Consider the following 9,481-nt stretch of genomic DNA (forward strand, 5'->3'; position numbering starts at 1 on the left):
GTTTGGAAGAGGTGGTGGAATGTGGGGTTGTGGTGGAGGCGAACTGACGAAGTTCAGTTTCGTCGGGGTTTTACGGACGTCCGGGCTTTTACGGTCGTCCGGTCGTCGTCGGACGACCGACCTTGTCCGGTCGTCCGGAGCCTGGGCGAAGATCGGGCTCGGGAAGAAGAAGAACTGCGAGATTTCCGGGGAAGAATAAGATGGTGAGGTCGAAATCGAGTGATATGGTGGATGGAAAAGGGTGGGAAGGGTGGGAAAAGCTAGATCCACACGCAGCAACACAAATCCAAGGACCAAATCCAACAAAATCGCAACTCACAAACAAATCACAAAAAAATTTGGGGCTATTTTTGGTGGGGAATTTTCGGAATTAGGACGAAAACAACAAAATCAAGCTAGAAAACACGGGGTAGGGGCTCCAAAACGTGATCAACGTGGCTCATGATACCAAGATGATGTAGGGTGGAACCCTAGATGGATGATCTTTCACGTTTGGAGTGGATCCTACGGGGAATCACGAAGAACACACGGAAGCACAAAGGGGAAACACGGGGAAAATGAGAGGGAGAATCACTAAACCGACATAGAATGAATCACACGAGTGCTAGATCACCGACAACATAGAGTGGCATAAGATCCACGATCAACCAAGGTAAGGATACAAAGGAACAGTTCTTCTCCGTACGGAGGTCTTGATGGTCTTCCCTAGAAAGGGGTCTTGAATCCGCTTGGGGGATCTTCTCCGAAGAGGTCCTGAGCTCCGAGGAGAAGTAGCCTAGTGGATGAGCAAGGCTGTCACACAAAATATGAGCTAAACCTATGCTACCCGTACCAGGAGGTGGGGGCGTCCTATTTATAGTCTTAGTGCAAATGGAAGTCAAAACGAAGGGGTACAAGGGCTCCAGCCCGCCTGCGCGGTCACTCAGGTGTCGGTCGTCCGGAAGGTGTCGGACGTCCGGAGGCTCGGGACGGTCCGGACGTCCGGTCGTGCTCGGGCGTCCGTAGAATCAGCTCTGTCATGGGCGCGTCGGACGTCCGGAGGGGGTCGGTCGTCCGGAGCTTCGTGACGGTCCGGACGTCCGGAAGTCGTTGGTCGTCCGTAGATTCGGTTTGGGCGTGCATCGGTCGGACGTCCGGTGGTCTCGTTCGTCCGTAGATTTGGTTCGGATGCTCAGCTGTCAGACGTCCGGAGGGCGTCGATCGTCCGTGGCCTGGGAGTCGTCGGACGTCCGGGCTTGGTCGGACGTCCGATGCCTGTAGCTTCAGCAGCATCTCTTCTTCTTCTTCAACATGCTTGGGGTCCTCGCCGTCTTGGTTCTTGTAGGTAGTAGATCCTTGGCTCACCTCCATGTACCTGATTACACATAGAGTCTCCGACTGAGGTAGTGGCCATGTCTCGTGAGTAGAAAGAGGGAGTTCGGAGAGGAGCGAGTTCACCTTATCTTCGATAGCCTTAGCTCGGGCTCTTGTCATGGGTCCAAGTGGTGTTGAGGGAGATGCAGGCACGTCCATGGGGATGAGCGAGGGATGCTCCGCATCACAACCCCTTTAACACGTCGGGTTGCGGGTATTTGTTATTTGTGTGCAAGTGTTGTTTACGTTGTGTGAGGAGGTTCTCCTACTGGTTCGATAACCTTGGCCTCATCACTATGGGAAATACCTACCGTCGCTATACTGCATCATCCCTTCCTCTTTGGGAAATATCGACATATTTCTAGCAGACATAAAGGAATTTTTGGCGCCGTTGCCAGGGAGGATCTTCAACATCAACCTGGTTCCTAATCACAAATTTTATCTCCTCGCAATTTACATTATTTGCCATTTTCCTCTCGTTTTCCTCTCCCTCGCTTCAATTTTTTGCTGTTTTATTCGCCCTCTTTTTCGTTCGCCTTTTTCTCATCAGATCTCATGTTTGCTTGTGCTGCCATGTTTCTTCGATTTGCTTGCATCTTCGCTTGCTAAAAATCTATTGGTATGGATCCTCATCCACTTGCTAATCTTTTCAAAATATCTGATTTTGTTGAACCAATTGCTAGTGAGTTGAGTGCACTTGATTATCTCTATGAAGGTTTGCTTGAAATCTGTGAATCTGATTTTTTTATGAAGTGCTAAAAGAAGAAATTTATGAAGTGATTCATGATATTTCCTTCAATGAAAATCATGATTACAATGGTGTTATTATAAATTCTATCAATGTCAATTGTTCTAATAATATGCAAAACCCCAAGCTTTGGGATGCTAGTTTTGCTATGTCCTCTACTTATTGCAATGATCATGATTGGGGTGATAGTGTTTCTTATGATCTTAAAAATTTATTTAAGCCTCATGATGAATATGTTTGCGATAATATTGAAAGTGGGTTTGGCAGAGTGTCAACTTTAGGTATTAATGATCCCACTACTTTGGAGAATTATCAATCTTGTGAAATTTTTGATAAAAGTGGGCTTGGAGAGGTCATGACTTTATTTGATGATAATCCAACTATTTTGGAAGAGTGTCCACTTTGCATGCATGTGGACCATGAAGAGAAAATTTTATATGATAGTTACATTGTTGAATTTTATTATGATCCTACATGTAATTATTATGAGAGAGGAAAATATGATTGTAGAAATTTTCATGTTACTAAATTACCTCTTGTTATGTTGAGATCGTCAATGTTTTATTCTTGTACCTTGCATATGCTAGAAATTTCTTATCTTGATAATTTGTTTGCTTATAAAATACTTATGCATAGGAAGTATGTTAGACTTAAATGTGTTTGTGATATGCTTCATGATGCTCTCCTTGTTTTTCAATTACTATCTTTCATGTGAGCATCATTGAAATCTTATGCCTAGCTAGGGGCGTAAAACGATAGCGCTTGTTGGGAGGCAACCCAATGAATAAAATTTATTTTTGCATTATGCTTTCTGTTCTTGTGTGTTAGCACAATTATGCTACTTTTATTATTGTGTTTTGTGTGTTTTAATTAGTGTTTGTGCCAAGCAAGGCCTTTGGGATGATTTGGGTAAAAGTTGATTTGATCTTGCTGAAAAAACAAAAACTTTGCGCTCACGAGATTATTTGTCATTTTTAACAGAAGAGTGATTTTGAGTTAATTATTTTTTCAGAAGATTAATACACAAATTTCTCACGTCAATCCAATTTTTTCAGAATTGTTGGAGTTACAGAAGTATTCGAAATATTCAGATTGCCATAGACTGTTCTATTTTTGACAGATTCTGTTTGCTTTGCGTTGTGTGCTTGTTTTGATGATTCTATGGTTTTCTTTGATGACTTTTTGCCATAGAAAAGTTAGAATACAATAGATATAATGCAAAAATAATAATATTAATAGGTCTGTAACAGTACTTATTGTAGTGGTTTGCTTTCTTATACTAACGGATCTCACGAAGGTTTTGTTGAGTTTTGTGTGATTGAAGTTTTCAAGTTTTGGGTGATCTTACGATGGATGAAGGAATAAGGATTAGAAAAAGGCTAAGCTTGGGGATGCCCGAGGCACCCCAAGATAATATTCAAAGAAGTAGCAAGCAACTAAGCTTGGGGATGCCCCCGAGTGGCATCCCCGCCTTCTTCTAACAACCATCGGTATTTTACTAGAAACTATATTTTTATTCGCCACATATTATGAGTTTTGCTTGGAGCACCTTGTATAATATGAGTCTTTGCTTGTTTTTCTTTGTGTTTTAAGTGTTGAATCCTTGCTAAACACACATTTTTGAGAGAGCCAAAAATTATACTATGCTTGCTCCTATGCTTCACTTAAATATTTAGAGCCATGGATTTGCTCTAGTACTTCACTTATATCTTTTTGAGCACGGTGTGCTTTGTTATTTTTGAAGAAATGCTCTCATGCTTCACTTAAATTTATTGGGAGTTAGTAAAATTTTCAGAAATTCTCGCTTGCTTCACTTACATTATTTTGAGAGAAAGAAAAATTATGCTCATGTTTTTCACTTATATTTGTTTGAGCTTATCAAAAGCAACATATGAAAATAGTTCCAAAGTGATACATATCCAAGGAGGATATAATAAAAACTTTCATGAAGATCATTGGACAAAATAAACTTGATTCTTAGTAATGTTTTTGTGATATGACGATATGTTATGTGAGTCATGTTGATGAGTAATTGTGCTTTAGTAAGAATATTGATGTTAAGATTTGTGATTCCCTATGCAAGCATGAAAGTCAATAGTTATGCAATGAAATTTATATCCTACTTATGGTGCATTATTTAGTGTTACTTATGCTTAATGCTTGGGTACGAGATTTTTCGCTTTTTGCTTGCTCGCTTCTCAACCTTTTTGCTAGCCTTCAGTTTGCGCTAAGTATGATCACTACTTATGCATCCAAAAACCTTTAGACCAGTTTTGCCATATGAGTCCACTATACCTACCTATATGCGGTATTTCCATGTCGTTCTAAGAAAATTTTCATGTGCCATCTCTAATTTTCAAAATAAATTTTTCTTTTGTGTGCTCTACCGCTCGCGAGGCGGTGAAGGGTGGCCAATATTTTCCATGCTATATGTGTTATTCTTACGATGAGTGTTTATTCACTTGTCATTGCATGAGAGTATGACAAAGGTATTAGGGATGCACAGTCCTGAAATGAAAAATGAATTTACTTTATGTTGTCAAATAATAAATTCCTTGGAAAGTGTTGGTATGGAGGGCAACCGTGGATTTGGCTAGCCATGGAAAGTGAAAGTAATGGTGGAGAAAGGAATAATATTTTCTATTTGGGAACCGCCTATGATGTATCTAGCATGGAAAGTGTTGGGAGCTCTAAGTTGTTTTCGTTGGTGGGAAAAGTATGCCTCTCAAAAATATTTTTTATCTCTCAATTTATGCTTTGAGCTCTAGAACCTCTACAAATCCCTACTTCCCTCCGCGAAGGGCCCTTCTTTTAATTATGCAATTTTTATTTTGAATTTGAGTCTCCATCTTCTCTTATAAAGCACCAACTAAGGGGCACTATGATCGTATTTCAGTATTGGGCGTAGCTAATATTCGAGTGTGTTTCATGAATGGATCAATGATTCAGCATAATGGGCTAAGGATAACTTGCTTTAGTGTTGATATTTTGAAAGACATGGTTGCTTGTTGATATGCTTGAGTATTAAAGTCTTCATGTCAAAACTAGACTATTGCTTTGAATCATATAAAAGTCCAAATGTCCATGCTATAAAGAAAAGAAATGTGATGAACATGTTAGGAAGCATTCCACATCAAAAATTCCGTTTTTATCATTTACCTACTCGAGGACGAGCAAGAATTATGCTTGGGGATGCTGATACGTCTCCAATGTATCTATAAATTTTTATTGTTCCATGCTGTTATATTATCATTCTTGGATGGTTTACAACCATTTTATAGTCATTTTATATCATTTTTTGGTACTAACCTATTGACATAGTGCCCAGTTCCAGTTGTTGTTTTCTGCATGTTTTTTATAACGCAGGAAATCAATATCAAACGGAGTCCAAACATAGCAAAACTTCTTGAGGATTTTTTTGGGCCATAAGACATCCAGTTGGCAAGGAAAGCACCTGGGGGGTTCTCCGAGAGGAGCAGAACCCACCAGGGCACGCCCGGGGGCCTAGGCGTTCCCAGGTGGGTTGTGCCCACCTCGGGTGCCCGCTGAACCGCCTCTTTGCTCTATAAATACCCCAATATTCCAGAAACCCTAGGGGAGTCGACAAAAATCAATTCCAGCCACCGCAGAGTCAAGAACTACCAGAGCCAATCTAGACACCATCACGGAGGGGTTCACCACTTCCAGTGGTGCCTCTCCAATGATGCATGAGTAGTTCTTTGTAGACCTACGGGTTCATAGCTAGTAGCTAGATGGCTTCCTCACTCTCTTGATTATCAATACAATGGTCTCTTGAAGATCCATATGATGTAAGTCTTTTTGCGGTGTGTTTGTTGGGATCCGATGAACTTTGAGTTTATGATCAGATCTATGTTTTTATCCATGAAAGTTATTTGAGTCTTCTTTGATCTCTTATATGCGTGATTGATTATAGCCTCGTATTTATTCTCCGATATTTGGGTTTTGTTTGGCCAACTTGATCTATTTATATTGCAATGGGAAGAGTTTCTTTGTGATGGGTTCGATCTTACGGTGCTTGATCCCAGTGACAAAAAGGGAAACAACATGTATGTATCGTTGCTATTAAGGATAACAAGATGGGGTCTATTTCTACATAAATAGATCTTGTCTACATCATGTCATCATTCTTATTGAATTACTCTGTTTCTCCATGAATTTAATACACTAGATGCATGCTGGATAGCGGTCGATGTGTGGAGTAATAGTAGTAGATGCAGGCAGGAGTCGGTCTACTAATCTTGGACGTGATGCCTATATAATGATCATTGCCTGGATATCATCATGATTATTTGAAGTTCTATCAATTGCCCAACAGTATTTTTTTCCCATCATTTGCTATTTTTCTTGAGAGAAGCCACTAGTGAAACCTACGGCCCCGGGGTCTCTTTCATTATATTTTCCTTTGCGATCTATTCCTTTGCATTTATTTTCAGATCTATTAAACCAAAAATATAAAAATACCTTGCTGCAATTTATTTGTTCCGCGATCTATTTATCCTATCTACCACTTTTATCTCACGTTATTTGCCTATCTTGAGGCGTCATACCCGAAAGGGATTGACAACCCCTTTAACACGTCAGGTTGCGAGTATTTGTTATTTGTGTGCATGTGCTGTTTACGTGGTGTGAGGAGGCTCTCCTACTGGTTCGATAACCTTCGTCTCATCACTAAGGGAAATACCTACTGTTGCTATACTGCATCATCCCTTCCTCTTTGGGAAATACCGATGTAGTTCTAGCAGACATCAGACGATAGTATTCGTACATCAGAAGTGTTCCGGAGGGTGCCGGGTATGTATCGGGTCACCGCAAGGGGTTCCGGGCACCTCCGTCAAAAGATATGGGCCTTATGGGCCAAGAGGGGAAACGCACCAGCCACAAAGGGGCTGGTGCACTTCCCCCATATGGGCTGGCCAAATTGGAGAAGGAAAGGTGAAGGAGGAAAGGAAAAAGGTAATAGTATTCCCCCTTCCCCCTCTTCCCTTCCTACTCCGAATAGGAAAAGGAAAGGGGGGAGGCCGAATTGGGAAGACCCCAAGTAGGATTCCTCCTACTTGGGGCGCCCCCTTGGCTGCCTCTCCTCCCCTCCACCCTATATATATATATATATATATATATATATATATATATATATATATATATATATATATATATATATATATGAGGGGGGCACCGCTAGAACACACATATCAACAGTTGTTAGCCGTGTGCGGCGCCCCCCTCCACAGTTTATGCCTCCGGTCATATTCATGTAGTTCTTAGGCGAAGCCCTACGCAGATCACTTCACCATCACCTTCACCACACCGTCGTGATGACGGAACTCTCCCTCGACACTTTGTTGGATCAAGAGTTCGAGGGACGTCATCGAGCTGAACGTGTGCAGAACTCGGAGGTGCCATACGTTTGGTGCTTGATCAGTCGGAACGAGAAGAAGTTCGACTACATCAACCGCATTGTCAAACACTTCTGGTTTTGGCCTACGAGGGTACGTGGACACACTCTCCCACTCTCTTTGCTATGCATCTCCTAGATAGATCTTATGTGAGCATAGTAAATTTTTGAAGTTGCATGCTACATTCCCAACGGTGCCTTCTATTTCCTTGCATCTTTGCTTGCTAAAAATCTATTGATATGGATCCACTTAAAGTTTTCTACTTGGATCATCTTCGATCTATTTGTGCTCGTGCTGAAACCCCAACTAGTATAGTTGAGGGAAAATCTTTAGATGAGCATGCTCATTTTGTGCGTCACCGTTTGTCTGAAAAGGGGAAGCACTTATGGAATCAAATAAATTGTTTGCTATGCTATGCTTGGAATCTTTGTGAAATTTATGATTTTACTTGTTGCTCCAAGAACCCTAAAAAACACCTTCCCTACCTATGTGAGTTTAATGATAATGAAATCTTATCTTCTTATGAAAAGGGTGTTTACAGTTACTATGATATCGAACAAATTGAAGAATTTGTTGCTTTTAAGGGTGCTTATGAAGTTGCCTCTTTGATTGAAAAGTATGATATTACTCTCTAAAAATCTGAAAATTTTGACATACTTAAATATTGATATGAAAACTATGCTTACAATGCCTATGTCAAAGCATTTATTGAGAGAATGACCGTTGCTTTGGAAGAAAATAATGATATCCATGAATCTATAGATAATTATGATTCCGATGATTTGATTGAGATACCCTCCCTTGATGAGTGTGATGCTTGCTATTCTTGTGGCCATGATGCCAATATTTATGGAGATGAATTTTCTATAGTCCCTTATGTTAAACATGAGATTATTGCTATTGCACCCATACTTGATAATTCCTTGAATCAAAAGCATGATTGCAATGATGTTACTATAAATTCTATTAATGTCAATTGTGTTAATGATATGCAAAACCCTAAGCTTGGGGATTCTAGTTTTGCTATGTCCACTATTTGTTGCAATGATCATGATTCGGGTGATTCTTCTTATGATCTTGAAATTTTTTATTTAAGCCCCATGATGAAAATGAGATTGATGATAGTTTTTGCAATAATATTGAAAGTGGGTTTGGAAGAGTTTCAACTTTAGATCCCACATATTTGGAGAATATTCAATCTTATGAAATTTTTGATAAAAGTGGGTTTGAAGAGGTCATGACTTTAGTTAATGTTAATCCCACTATTTTGGAAGAGTGCCAACTTCGCATGCATGTGGATCGTGTTGAGAATATGTTATGTGATAGCTATATTGTTGAATTATTTTATGATCCTACATTTAATTATTATGAGAGAGGAAAATATGGTTGTAGAAATTTTCATGTTACTAAATTACCTCTCTTCATGTTCAGATTGCTTTCTTCTTTTCCGTCTTCCTTGCATATGCTAGTTTTTGCTTGCCTTGATAATTTGTTTGATTATAAAACGCCTATGCATAGGAATTATGTTAGACTTAGATGTGTTTGTCACGTATTTTATGATGCTCTCTTTGTGCTTCAATTCTTCTCTTCTATGTGAGCATCATTGAAATTATCAACGTCTAGCTAAAAGGCTTTAACGAAAAGCGCTTGTTGGGAGACAACCCTATATTTTTCTTTCCTATTTTGCATTAAGTATTTCATCTAGCCTTTTTTTAGATGTGGTTTTATGTTTTAGTTACTGTTTGTGCCAAGTAAGACCTTTGGGATAGCTTACGGTGATAGCTGATTTGATCTTGCCGAAAAAACATAAACTTTTGCGCCCAGGAAAATAATTTTCATATTTCAGAGAACCGCTTTCTCTCTAATTATTTTTGAAGAATATTAATAAACAAATTACTTAGGTCATCCTAAGTTTTAAGGAATTTTGGAGTTACAGAAGTACTCGAAATATCCAGATTGCTACAGA

The sequence above is a fragment of the Triticum dicoccoides genome, chromosome 5B (assembly GCF_002162155.2).
Source record: "Triticum dicoccoides isolate Atlit2015 ecotype Zavitan chromosome 5B, WEW_v2.0, whole genome shotgun sequence".
NCBI lineage: Eukaryota > Viridiplantae > Streptophyta > Magnoliopsida > Poales > Poaceae > Triticum > Triticum dicoccoides.